The sequence below is a fragment of the Nicotiana tabacum genome, chromosome 8 (assembly GCF_000715075.1).
Source record: "Nicotiana tabacum cultivar K326 chromosome 8, ASM71507v2, whole genome shotgun sequence".
In the NCBI taxonomy this organism is placed as follows: Eukaryota; Viridiplantae; Streptophyta; class Magnoliopsida; order Solanales; family Solanaceae; genus Nicotiana; species Nicotiana tabacum.
The window spans coordinates 96,743,438-96,758,149 of NC_134087.1; the positions used below are offsets into that span (position 1 = coordinate 96,743,438).

The 14,712-nt window shown below is 43.0% G+C and overlaps 1 long non-coding RNA gene across 1 annotated transcript; it reads left to right on the forward strand.

The window, feature by feature from the left end:
* The first annotated feature begins 238 nt into the window (after positions 1 to 238).
* LOC142163589 (uncharacterized) lies at positions 239 to 13,036 on the forward strand. Its single transcript, XR_012694537.1, has 4 exons — positions 239 to 543; positions 4,737 to 4,807; positions 11,691 to 11,758; positions 12,685 to 13,036. It is a non-coding gene; the product is annotated as an uncharacterized LOC142163589 (long non-coding RNA).
* Positions 13,037 to 14,712: the final 1,676 nt, after the last annotated feature.

A 14,712-nucleotide genomic window follows, 5' to 3' on the forward strand; every position in this document is an offset into this window, starting at 1 on the left:
CGGGACCGTCAAAATACTGATCCCGGTCCGATTTCTTAAAACGTTAACCGAAGTCATCTCAATTGAGTTTTAAAGCACGATTTCACATTTTCAACAATATTTTTTACATAAATACCTTCTGGAAAAATACACGGACTGCGCACGTAAATGAAAGAAGGCTGAACGAAGCTAATCGAGGTTTTTATTATAGAAATGAAGGCTAAAACTAAAAATGACCTATCGGGTCATCACACAAATTTTTACCTCATAACCTCTATCCTCTCCTCTCTCCGAATCCACTAACCATTTCCTTCAAATCTTTCATGAAATTAACGATTTGTAGATCTAAAACCCCTAGAAAAGCTTAAATTTTCCCTTTTCCTGATTTTCAATCAATTCGGCCATGATTACGGTTGAAATTTACATTAATGGAAATCTCTTAACAAGAGACACCAATTGATATAAGATTTGGTCCATTTATTAGTGGCCGAATTTCGGTCTATCGGCGTTTGACCGATCGGAGCCATCTAGAGATCCTTTTGTCGCTTCAATTGATCACATTAGGTAATCTTTTCTTTTTTATCTTTCTCTTCTTTACCTTCTTTATCTCTTGTTGTTTAAAGGTGAACTAAAATTAGCAGTTGCCATGTTAGGTTTGAATTGCGTCGTTTAGTTATGAAGTTATGATTGACTGCTAATCGCATATTTAATTAGATCATTTGCATAGTGATTTGTCTTATTGTTAATTGGTGTTTAGTTGAATTATCAATTTTGTCATAGGTAGATTTAGGTTTCCAGTCGGTTAATTTTTGGAAAGATTGGGTCTGTCTTAGTGAACAGACAGGCCTGCTAGTTGGTTTGGGGTTTTGAATTGTATTGGTGTTAGGCATGTTGGTCGTAGGCCCAAGTTTGTGCTGGGGTAAATGTAAAAGCAGAGTAGACTTAAAGGGGCTTTAAGGAAATTAAAACATAGTAGGATCTTTTTTGTTACAGCTTAAAGTGACTTCTAGAAGAGAGAGAAAAACCATTTAGCAATAAATAACGGGGAAGGTCAGGTAAATAACTAAAGGAGGATAGAGTAAAAAGAAAACAAAATAACTGAAATAGATTCTCTGATTTCTGCACACAATACTCGATAAATTTTATTTTGAGTAAGATATGCCATATAATACTTGAGTGAGGGCATTGATTGCTTGCCAAATGGCACCTGTGGGACCCGCAATTAATGAAAAACTAAAAGAAATATTCCATCTCTCTCTTCATTCACCAAACCGGTCCCAGTGCCCCCAAAACCCGCTCCTCTCTCTTTCTTCTTCTTCTTCTTCTTCTTCTTCCTCCTCCCATCACCGTATAGAAAAACAACCCATCTACTATTATCTTTTTCAGTTTCAAAAAATATTTCAAGTTTCTATGTATTTCAGTCTTTATAAATAGTTTGAACACTGTAGAAAATTAAACAATGCTCATGATTCGAAACTTTTTCGATATTTTAAGTTTTCTAGACCTAACCCATCAATTTTGTTTAATTGACCTGCCATTGATATACAAATTAAAAATCAATAAAAAAGTGAAATATTTTGTATATATACACAAGATTAGAGAGAAATATACACGTGCAAAAAAAAAGGTAACTTTTCACATTAGTAGATCGATAATTTTGGGAGGGACTATATTAATTTTACTAATAATTGTTGAACCCAATGAATAAAAGACTCTTTCGTTCTTAATACAGGGGACAAAGATACATGGATGTTGTGTTTCAAATTTTGAACATAAAAGTTTCATTAGTAGATTGTGAAATTGTGAAAAGAATATGAGGAGATTTGACAGAGGGGGGTGTATTGGGAGAAGAAGAAAGTGGAAGAGAGAGAAGCGGGGAGGGGTGAAAGGGTGGTGGAGGGACTGGGGAACGGTTTGGTGGAGAGAGAGAGGGAGTATTTTTTTTAGTTTTTCATTAATTGCGGGTCCCACAGGTGCCATTTGGCAAGCAATCAATGCTCTCACTTAAGTATTACATGTCATATCTCACTCAAAATAAAATTTCTCACAATACTCATTCACTTGGCATTAACTTTCTGCATTTTGACAGATACACATTTTATTCTCTCATTCGCTCTCAATTTCTCACCTTCACACACCTCTTCTCACTCACACACGAAAAAGGCACTCCCAACTTAGCTACAAACAAAATTCTGGAATTTAAGTATTGGATTTCATATCTAAAAAATAAAAGGTTTCAAATTAGGAAGAGTAAAATTAGAATTTGAAAAGCAAGTTTGCAGTTCCTCTAGTTTTTGGTGTTAACATTTTTTCTGGATGGTTGAAGAGTTTGTTGTTGTTTCTCTTTCCTGTTGGCTTGAACAACATCCTTTGTTTTCAGAACATTATTTGGTTGGTTCTCTGATGTTTATGCTATTAGGTATGTAAATATTCACACATTTTTCTCTATTTGAGCTTATGTGATGACTCGGTCAGTCATCTCATGAGTTACCGCTGCGTTTTTCCCATTTCTACTTCTTTATGCTTCGTTATCCATGTTTTATGGTATCGGGTTGGTCGGATCGAATCCGGAATGATTTTGGTAAGGTTTGAGACACTTAGTCTCTTTTGAGAAAGCTTAAGTGGAAAAGTCAACCGGAGGTTGACTTATATGTTAGAGGGCTCGAATGTGAGTTTTGATGGTTCGGTTATCTTCGAGAGGTGATTTATGACTTAGAAGCATGATCGAAATGGGTTTTGGAGGTTTGGAGTAGATTTAGGCTTGAATTGGCGAAGTTGATATTTTGGCGATTTCCGGTTGGTAGGCAAGATTTTGATATAGGGGTCGGAATGGAATTTTGAGGGTTGTAGTAGCTCCATTGTGTTATTTGGATTGTGTGCAAAATGTCAGGTCATTCGGACGTGGTTTGGTTGGGTTTTTTATCAAAAGCGGAATTTGGAAGATTATAGAAAGTTAGGCTTGAATCCGATGTGTTTTGGTAGATTTGATGTTGTTGGAGGTGTTTTGATGATTGGAACAAGTTTGAATAAGGTATTGGGTTATGTTTGTGCTTTGGGTCGAGGCCTCGGGGGCTTCGGGGTAATTTCGGATGGTTAACAGAGGAGTTGAGATGTTATTGCAGCTGCTGAAGTTTTGCTGCTTCTGGTGTTTTTGCACCTGCAGTTTAGGGATCGTAGGTGCGGCGCCGCACGTGCGGAAGAGGAGCCGCGGAAGCGGATTGTTGAGGACTTTCCAAGAACTGCAGATGCGGTGTGGGATCGCACCTGCGGAGTCGCAGGTGCGGATGGCTTATTGCGGATACGATTTTGGGAATTTGGTAAGTGTCGTAGCTGCGGAAAGGTCTGGGCAAAACATATAAGTTATTTCATATCGCGAATTTGAGTTATTTCACCATTTTTGAGCTCCGACTTGGAGCTTCTTGGGCGATTTGAGAGGGGGATTTCTAGAGAACTTCATTGAGGTAAGGAATTTGGACCTAAAACTCGTTCCTATGCTATTATTTCATGAATTAAAGCTAGAAATTATGGAAATCAAAGGTTAAAATTGGGGACACTAGGGCTTGAAAACTTAGGCCTTTAATTGTGGATTTGAAGGACCATATGGGGTCGGATTTGAGAACTTTTGATATGTATGAACTCGTGGGGAGATTAGGAACCTATTAATGTAAAAAATTTTGAATTCCGAGACGTGGGCCCGGGGGTCGGGTTTTGGTAATTTCGGAATTATGCCCTTTATTGATTATTTTCGCTTGAGCTTCGTTCCCTTAGCATATTTTGATGTCCTCGTTCCGATTTTAGATAGATTCGACACGTGTGGAGGCCGAATCGAGGGGAAAAGGCATCGCGAGCTAGAGATTTAGCCGGTTTGAGGTGAGTAATGATTGTAAATGATGTTCTGAGGGTTTGAAACCCTGGATTTGCACACCGTAGTGTTATATTGAGGTGAGGCACACGCTTGATGACGAGCATGGGGTCATGCACTATTGAGGATTGTGACTTGGTCCGTCCCAATTGATGATTTTACCGCGTATTTGATTGAAAACTATTTGCTATCATCATTATTTGGGTTGATTGCCATATTTAGGCCTAGTGCCAACTATTCGATCCTTCGGGGATTTTTATTGATATCTTCCTTACTGTTTTGACCTTATACTTGAACTCAGTCATGAATTTCCACTGTTTTACTACTCAACCATATTTACTCAATTTTTATGACTTAAATGATATTTTAAATGATGTTTGGGCTGAGAAACACTATTTTCTATTTCCCGAGAGTCTTTTGATGATTTTGGACTGAGTAAGGTAGGGGCCTACATTGCGAGGAAACACTGATACTGATTTGAGGCCGAGGGCCTAGATTTGATGACACGAGATGGCTTGTTATTGCGCTTGGGTCGTAAGGGGCCCCTCCAGGAGTCTGCACACCCCCAGTGAGCGCAGGTACCCATTGTGATGTGAGATTGAGCCCGAGGGGCTGTTATTGTTCTGAGATGTTGCCCGAGGGGTGGATTTGGTGATACTGCGCCCTAGGGGCGAACTTCTATTTGGTTGCTTTATCTTATTTACCTGTCAATTACTTGTTTACTTGTTGAAAGAGGATTTTACTTGACTTTCCACTGTTTTACTGCTTTAAATGGTTTTACTGCTTCATTATAGAATGCTTTGTGCCTTACGTGTTTTCTTACATTCAGTCGTTATTTATATTTGTTACTCACCGAGTTAGAGTACTCACTTTACTCCCTGCACCCTGTGTGCAGATTCAACATAGCTGGTTCCGCTCCCGAGTGTTGATTCCTCCAGCTTCAGGCGGGCTTTTGGAGATTACGAGGTAGTTGTTGACGTCCGCAGCCCCGTGTCTCTACTCCTTTATTGCTTCTGTTCCTTTTCAGACTTTTGTACTAATTCATGGTTCTAGCGGGATTGTAGTATGACTTATAGATGCTCATGACTAGTGACACCCTGATTAGGGCTGTGTAGGAGTGTTCTTCTGCGTACTTATGTTATTATTGTCATTTCGGAGTTATTTTATCATGTTTAGACTGTTCTTAAATGCTTAACTACTAATAAATGGAAAATAGGAAGTGTCGTCTGGCCTTGTTTTCACTAGAGGCGCCATCACAACCGGTTCTGGGTTTTGGGTCGTGACACTCTAAATGCTCTTATTTACATAGGTCTCACAAGTCATGAGCAGGTTTAGTAGAGTCTCGCGGATCAGCACGGAGACGTCTTTATTTATCCTCGAGAGGCTGTAGTACCTTTAGGAAAAACTTCATATTCTTTAAATTCTTGTCGTGCGAACTTGTTGATCCGAGCACTAAACTTCTGTTATTCTATTCTTTCATAGATGGTGAGGACACGCGCTACCGGACAGGGTGGATGACCACCAGTGCCACCAACTGTGGCCACTAGAGGCCTAGAACGCGGCCGTGGTCGTGGTAGAGGCAGAGCGGTGAGGGCAGCACCTGTGGATCCACCAGCTGCCCCAGTTCAGGACTAGGTCCCAGCTACGGATTCTCCAACAACACCAGTTCAGGCACCAGCTGTACCCATCGTGATTCCGGGTCTTCAGGAGGCCTTGGCTCAGATCTTATCAATTTGCACTAGCCTGGCTCAGGCGGTTTCAGCCACTACAGTCGCAGCTACTTCTCAGGCCGGGAGAGGCAATCAGACTCCCGCCGCTCGCACACCTGAGCAGGTCGTGCAGGGACTTCAGACACCGGGGGCACATCCAGCCCAGTCGGTCGCAGCTGCTCAGAACTATGTAGTTCCTGTCATGTCGGAGGATGAGCAATGTAGGTTGGAGAGGTTTGGTAGATTGCAACCTCTGACCTTCAGTGGCGTAGAGTGCGAGGATGCCCAGGGCTTTTTGGATAAGTGTTAGAGGATGCTTCGTACTGCAGGTATTCTAGAGACCAGCAGGGTCGTTTTTACCACCTATCAGTTTTCAGGAGCTGCTTTTACTTGGTGGGAGGATTTTGAGAGGCGTAGGCCTGTTGGTGCAGCACCCCTTACCTGGCAGCAGTTTTCTGTTCTCTTTCTGGAGAAGTATGTGCCGCAGTCTCGCAGAGAGGAGCTGCGTAGGCAGTTTGAGTGGTTGCGACAGGGGGATATGACCGTGTCGTAGTATGAGTTGAGGTTCTCTAAGTTGGCTCGTTATGCCATCTGGTTGGTTCCGACAGATCGAGAGAGGATCAGGAGATTTGTTGATGGTCTTAGAGATTTGTTGATGGTCTTACTTATCAGCTCCGTATTCTTATGACTAGGGAGAGAGTATCTGGTGCTACTTTCAAGGAGGTTGTGGATATCATCCATGAGATTGAGTCTGTTCGTCGCCAAGAGTGAGAGGAGAGGGAGGCTAAGAGGCCTCGAGGATCTGGTAGTTACAATGGTGCTCATTCGAGGGGTCAATTTTAGCACGGAAGAGGCCGTTCATTCAGGTTTGCTCAGCCAGCTCGCCCGGGTTATCATGGGGCATCGTTGGGTCATGGTTATCACGGTTCTCATCAGGTCCAGTCATCACTTAGTGCCCTTCCAGCTCAGAGTTCGACCCATGCTCCATCAGTTCAGGGTTTTTCTATGCCGAGTGCATCTGCTAGTCACTCCAGTGCGAGGGGTTCCCTTCAGTCCCCTTCTCTAGAACCTGGGAGTTATTATGAGTGTGGCGAGATGGGCCACATATGGAGGCAGTGTCTTCGTCGTTTTGCTAGTTCATCCCAGTAGAGGGGTCAGTCATCAGCTTCAATGCCAGTTTCTTAACCACCACCCGCTAAGCCAACTAGGGGTGGAGGTCAGTCAGTCAGGGGTCGCCCTAGAGGGAGAGGTCGATCAGGGGGCGGTCAGGCCCATTTCTATGCACTCTCGGGCAGACCCGATGTTATTGCTTTAGATGTTGTCATTACAGGTATTGTTTTAGTTTGCCACAAAGATGCCTCTGTATTATTTGATCCCGGTTCCACCTTTTCTTATGTGTCATCATACGTTGCTCGTTATTTAGGTACGCCCTGTGATTTACTTGCTTTACCTGTTCATGTATCTACCCCGATGGGCGATACTGTTGTTGTAGACCGTGTGTACCGGTCGTGTGTGGTGACTATTGGAGGTCTGAAGACCCGAGTGGGTCTATTATTATTGAGCATGGTGGATTTTGATGTCATTTTGGGCATGGATTGGCTATCTCTGTGTCATGCTATTCTGGACTGTCATGCTAAGACAGTCACATTGGCTATGCTGGGTGTGCCATGGATTGAGTGGCGAGGTGTGACTGATTATGTCCCTAGTAGAGTGATCTCTTTCTTGAAGGGTTGTCTTTCATATCTAGCGTTTGTGAGGGATGTCAGAGCTGAGACTCCCAGTATTGATTCTGTCCCAGTTATGAGGGATTTTCCCGATGTGTTTCCTGTAGGCCTGTCGGGCATGCCACCGGACAGGGATATCAATTTTTGTATTGACCTGGTGCCGGCACTCAGCCCATTTCTATTCCGCCGTATTGTATGGCACTAGTGAAATTGAAGGAGTTAAAAGAGCAGCTTTAGGAACTCCTTGATAAGGGGTTCATTCGGCCTAGTGTGTCACATTGGGGTGCGCCGGTTCTGTTTGTGAAGAAAAAGGATGGCACAATGAGAATGTGCATTGATTATAGGTAATTGAACAAGGTAACAATTAAGAACAAGTATCCTTTGCCTCACATTGATGATTTATTCGACCAGCTTCAAGGAGCGAGGGTGTTCTCCAAGATTGATCTCCGTTCAGGTTATTACCACCTAAAGATCAGGGACTCGGATACAGCTAAAGACCGCTTTCAGGACCAGATATAGCCATTATAAGTTCTTGGTGATGTCTTTTGGGCTGACCAATGCCCCAACAACATTCATGAATTTGATGAACAGTGTGTTTCGGGCTTATCTTGACTCGTTTGTCATAGTCTTCATTGATGATATTCTGGTATATTCGTGTAGTCAGGAGGAGCACGTAGAACATTTGAGAGTTGTGTTTCAGAGATTGAGAGAGGAGAAGCTCTATGCAAAATTCTCCAAGTGTGAGTTTTGGCTTAGTTCAGTGGCTTTCTTGGGGCACGTGGTGTCCAATAAGGGTATTCAGGTTGATTTGAAGAAGATAGAGGCGGTTCAGAGTTGGCCCAGACCGTCCTCAACCATAGAGATTCGTAGCTTTCTTGGTTTGGCAGGCTATTATCGCTGGTTTGTTCAGGGATTCTCATCCGTCGCATCGCCTTTGACCAAGTTGAATCATAAGGGTGCTTCATTTGTATAGTCGGATGAGTGTGAGGAGAGCTTTCAGAAGCTCAAGACAACTTTGACCACAGCTCCAGTGTTGGTTTTACCATCAACTTCAGGTTCATATACCGTGTATTATGATGCTTCGAGAGTTGGGATTGGTTGTGTGTTGATGCAGAAGGGTAGAGTTATTGCTTATGCTTCTCGTCAGTTGAAGCCCCATGAGAAGAACTACCCCGTTCATGATTTGGAGTTGGCTGCCATAGTTTACGCGTTGAAGATTTGGAAACACTACTTGTATGGTGTGTCTTGTGAGGTGTTTACTGATCATCATAGCCTCCAACACTTGTTCAAATAGAAGGATCTCAATTTGAGGCAGCGGAGGTGGTTGGAGTTGCTTAAGGATTATGATATCACTATATTGTACCATCTGGGAAAGGCCAATGTGGTGGCCGATGCTTTGAGCCGAAAGACAGTGAGTTTGGGGAGTTTGGCATATATTCCAGTTGGGGAGAGATCTCTTGCAGTTGATGTTTTGGCCTTGGCCAATCGGTTTGTGAGGCTGGCTATTTCGGAGCCCAGTCGGGTATTGCCTTGTGTGGTTTCTTTGTCTTCCTTATATGATCGCATCAGAGAGCGCCAGTATGATGATCCGCATTTGCTTGTCCTTAAGGACAGAGTTCGGCATGATGATGCTAGAGATGTGACCATTGGTGATGATGGGGTATTGAGGATATAGGGCCAGATTTGTGTGCCCAATGTGGATGGCTTTGGGAGTTGATTCTGGAGGAGGCCTATAGCTCGCATATTCTATTCATCCGGGTGCTGCGAAGATGTACCAGGATTTGAGGTAACACTATTGGTGGAGAAGAATTAAGAAAGATATTGTGGGATTCGTAGCTCGGTGTCTCAATTGTCATCAGGTGAAATATGAGCATTAGAGACCGGGTGGTTTGCATCAGCAGATGGATATTCCTGAGTGGAAGTGGGAGAGGATCACTATGGACTTTGTTGTTGGACTTCCACGGACTTTGAAGAAGTTCGATGCTATTTGGATGATTGTGGATCGGTTGACCAAATCCGCGCACTTCATTCCTGTGTGTACTACCTATTCCTCAGAGCGGTTGGAAGAGATCTATATCCGGGAGATTGTTCGTTTGCATGGTGTCCCAGTTTCTATCATCTCAGATAGGGGCACTCAGTTTACATTGCAGTTTTGGAGGTCTGTGCAGCGAGAGTTGGGTACTCAGGTTGAGTTAAGCACAGCTTTTCATGCTCAGACAGACGGGCAGTCCGAGCGCACTATTCAAATATTGGAGGACATGTTGCGTGCTTGTGTCATTGATTTTGGAGGGTCATGGGATCAGTTTCTACCACTTGCAGAGTTTGCTTATAACAATAACTACCAGTCGAGTATTCAGATGGCTCCATATGAGGCTTTGCATGGGAGACGGTGTAGATCTCCAGTTGATTGGTTCGAGCCCGGTGAGGCTAGGCTATTGGGGACAGACTTGGTGCAGGATGCTTTAGAAAAGGTGAAGGTGATTCAGGAGAGGCTTCGTACAGCGCAGTCGAGACAAAAGAGTTATGCTAACTGGAAGGTTCGAGATGTGTCCTACATGGTTGGCGAGAAGGTTCTGCTGAAGGTTTCACCCATGAAGGGTGTTATGAGATTTGGGAAGAAAGGGAAGTTGAGTCCTCGGTTTATTGGGCCTTTTGAGGTGCTTCGAAGGATTGGGGAGGTGTCTTATGAACTTGCTTTGCCACCCAACTTGTCGAGTGTGCATCCGGTATTTCATGTTTCTATGCTCCGAAAGTATATTGGGGATCCGTCTCATGTTCTGGATTTCAGCACGATTCAGTTGGATGATGATTTGACTTATGATGTGGAGCCAGTAGCTATTTTGGGTCGTCAGGTTCGGAAGTTAAGGTCAAATGATATAGCTTCAGTGAAAGTATGGAGAGGTCGGCCCGTGGAGGAGGCTACCTGGGAGACCGAGCGCATATCCTCACCTATTTGAGGCTTCAGGTATGTTTCTTGACTCGTTCGAGGATGAACGTTTGTTTAAGTTGGGGAGGATGTGACGACCCGGCCAGTCATCTCATGAGTTACCGCTCTGTTTCCCCCATTTCTGCTTTTTTATGCTTCGTTATCTGTGTTTTATGGTATCGGGTTGGTCAGATCGAATCCGGAATGATTTTGGTAAGGTTTGAGACACTTAGTCTCTTTTGAGGAAGCTTAAGTGAACAAGTCAACCGGATGTTGACTTACATGTTAGAGGGCTTGGATGTGAGTTCTGATGGTTCAGTTAGCTTCTAGAGGTTATTTATGACTTAGGAGAGTGAACGGAATGGGTTTTGGAGGTTTGGAGTAGATTTAGGCTTGAATTGGCGAAGTCGATATTTTGGCGATTTCCGGTTGGTAGGCGAGATTTTGATATAGGAGTCGGAATGGAATTCTGAGGGTTGTAGTAGCTCCGTTGTGTCATTTGTGATGTATGTGCAAAATGTCAGGTCATTCAGACGTGGTTTGGTTGGTTTTTTTTATCAAAAGCGGAATTAGGAAGATTTTATAAACTTAGGCTTGAATCCGATGTGTTTTGGTAGATTTGATGTTGTTGGAGGTGTTTTGATGATTGAAACAGGTTTGAATAAGGTATTGGGTTATGTTTGTGCTTTGGGTTGAGGCCCCAGGGGCCTCGGAGGGATTTCGGATGGTTAACGGAGGAGTTGAGATGTTATTGCAGCTTTTGAAGTTTTGTTGCTTCTGGTGTTTTCGCACCTGCGGTTTAGGGACCGCAAGGTGCGGCACCCTACGTGCGGAAGAGGAGCCGCAGAAGAGGATTGTTGAGGACTTTCCAGGAACCACAGATGTTGTGTGGGACCGCACCTGCATAGTCGCAGGTGCGGATGGCTTATCGCAAATGCGATTTTGGGATCTTAAGTGAATTTCGCAGAAGCGAGGATTTAACCGCAAATGCGGTACCACAAATGCGGTTGAAGTGCCGCAGATGCGGAAAGGTCTAGGCAGAACACATAAGTTATTTCATTTCGCGAATTTGAGTTATTTCACATTTGGACTTCGGCTTGGAGCTTCTTGGTCGATTTGAGAGGGGGATTTCTAGAGAACTTCATTGAGGTAAGGAATTTGGACCTAAAACTTGTTCCTATGCTATTATTTCATGGATTGGAACTAGAAATTATGGAAATCAAAGGTTAAAATTGGGGAAACTAGGGCTTGGAAACCTAGGCCTTTAATTGTGGATTTGAAGGACCATTTGGGGTCGGATTTGAGAACTTTTGATATGTATGAACTCGTGGGGAGATGAGGAACCTATTAATGTAAAAAAATTCGAATTCCGAGACATGGGACCGGGGGTCGGGTTTTGGTAATTTCGGAATTGTGCCCTTTATTGATTTTTTTCGCTTGGGCTTCCTTCCCTTAACATATTTTGATGTCCTCGTTTTGATTTTGGATAGATTCGACGTGCGTGGAGGCCGATTCGAGGGGCAAAGGCATAGCGAGCTAGAGATTTAGCCGGTTCGAGGTGAGTAATGATTGTAAATGATGTTCTGAGGGTTTGAAACCCCGGATTTGCACACTATAGTGCTATATTGAGGTGAGGCACACGCTCGATAACGAGCGTGAGGTCATGCACTATTGGGGATTGTGACTTGGTCTGTCCCTATTGATGATTTTACCGCGTATTTGATTGAAAACTATTTGTTATCATCATTATTTTGGCTGAATGTCATATTTGGGCCTAGTGCCAACTATTTGAACCCTTCGGGGATTTTTATTGATATTTTCCTCACTGTTTTGACCTTATACTTGAACTCAGCCATGTTAATTTCCACTGTTTTACTACTAAGCCATGCTTACTCAGTTTTAAGACTTATATGATATTTGGGCTGAGAAACACTGTTTTACTATTGCCCGAGAGGCTTGTGATGATTTTGGACTGAGTAAGGCCGGGGGCCTACATTGTGAGGAAACACTGATACTGATTTGAGGCCGAGGGACTGAGATATGTACGCCATGAGGTAGCTTGATTTATATGAGGCCGAGGGCCTAGATTTGATGCCACGAGATGACTTGTTATTACACTTGGGCTCTAAGGGGCCCCTCCAGGAGTCTGCACACCCCAGTGAGCGCGGGTACCTATTGTGATGTGAGATTGAGCCCGAGGGGCTATTATTGCTCTGAGATGTTGCCCGAAGGGCGGATGTGGTGATACTGCGCCCGAGGGGCGAACTTCTATTTGGTTGCTTTATCTTAATTACCTGTCAATTACTTGTTTACTTGTTGAAAGAGGATTTTACTTGACTTTCCATTGTTTACTGCTTTAAATGGTTGTACTGCTTCATTATAGAATGCAATATGCCTTACGTGTTTTCTTACTTTCAGTCATTATTTACATTTGTTACTCACTGAGTTGGAGTACTCACTTTACTTCCTGCACCCTGTGTGCAGATTCAGGCGTAGTTGGTTCCGCTCCCGAGTGTTTATTCCTCCAGCTTCAGGTGGGCTTTCGGAGATTACGAGGTAGTTATTGACATCCGCAGCCCTATGTCTCTACTCCTTTATTGCTTCTGTTCATTTTCAGACTTTTATACAAATTCATGGTTCTAGCGGGATTGTATTATGACTTATAAATGCTCATGACTAGTGACACCCTGGTTAGGGATGTGTATGGATGTTCTTCTGTGTACTTATGTTGTTATTGTCATTTTAGAGTTATTTTATCATGTTTAGACTGTTCTTAAATGCTTAACTGTTAATTAATGGAAAATAGGACGTGTCGGCTGGCCTTGTCTTCACGAGAGGCGCCATCACGATCGGGTCCGGGTTTTGGGTCGTGACAGCTTATGAATAAAAATTATAATTGTTTGTGATATATTTGTTCATGACTTTATGGATCTAGTATTTTCGAGCCATTAAATTGTTTAAAGTTCTATCTCTGTTGATCTACAACTATATTAGTTATTTTAGCTAACTGTTTAGGCTGCGCTTGTGCTTGATGTTGAGTCTCTGAATTTGTTTAAAGCTCTTTCTCTGTTAATACATGGTGTTAGTTCAGCTTAATTTGAGTACATCAGTTAGTATTAGTTTGTTTGATATTGTGATGACCCAGCCGGTCGTATTAAGAATTAATGCCCCAATCCCCTATTAACTACTTTTCCCAAGTTTATTTCTGTTATTTTGATTTGTCGGGATGTTCGGTTTTGAGTTTCAGAGAGTTTTGGGACACTTAGTCCCTAAATGAGAGCTTAAGTATTGGAGAGTTGACCGTAGTTAGAATAGTGTGAAGACGGTCTCGGAATGGAAATCTGATGGTTCTGTTAGCCTCGTCGGGTGATTTCGGGCTTAAGGGCGCGTTTGGATTGTGTTTTGGAGGTCCGTAGCTAATTTGGACTTGAAATGCCGAAAGTTGAATTGTTGAAGTTTCCGGTTCGATAGTGATATTTTGATCCGAGGGTCAGAATGGAATTCCGGAAGTTGGAGTAGATCCTTTGTGTTAATTGTGACGTGTGTGCAAAATTTCAGGTCATTCAGACAAGGTTTGAAAGACTTTTTGATTGAAAGAGTATTTTTAGAGTTTTTGGAATTCTTAGACTTGAATCCGATGAAAAATAGGTGTTTTGATGTTGTTTTGAGTGTTCCGAAGGTTGGAACAAGTTTGAATGATGTTTGAGGATTGGTCGGCAAGGTTGGTTGAGGTCCCGGGGGCCTCGGGTGTGTTTCGGATGCTCAACTGGTCATTTTAGAACTTAGAGAAATTGCAGAAAATTGCAGCAGCCCAGTTCTGGTTTCCTTCTTTGCATTCGCGAGTGGTGTCTCGCGTTCGCGAAGAGGAGCTGGGGCTGGGGGAGGTTTAATGCTTCGCATTCGCAAAGCTGAGAGGTCTTATACTTACGCGTTCGCGATGGTGTTCCTGCGGTCGCGTAGGAGGAGGGGATTGTGCACCGCGTTCGTGACTAGGGCATCACGTTCGCGATGAAGGAAAGCTGGACTAAGCGAAGTTGTGATTCACGAACGCGAGGGTCTTTCCGCGTTTGCGAAGAAGGAAATACCTGGGCAGAATATAAAATTTCAAAATCGAGAGTTTAGCCATTTTTATCAAAACTTAAGCTTGGGGGCTCGGATTTGAGCGAGATTTTGAGGAATTTTCAGAGATATCGATTGAGTAATGATTCTTAACTCCTTTTTACTTGTAACCCATTAATCCAAACATGAATTCATCATTTAATTTTGGATTGGAGATGAAAATTGGGAAAAAGTTGGAAGAAAGTTCTTAGACCTAGAATTCGACTTTTGATTGGGAATTTGACCTTAGATTTGGATAATTTTGGTATGCATGAACTCGGGAGATTGTGAGGATTCTGAAAATATAAATTTTACCCGATTCCGAGACGTGGGCCTGAGGGGCGTTTTGGTCATTTTACCTAATTTCGCGTATTAGCTTAGAATTTAATTGCAGAATCAGTTACTTGAAGCGTT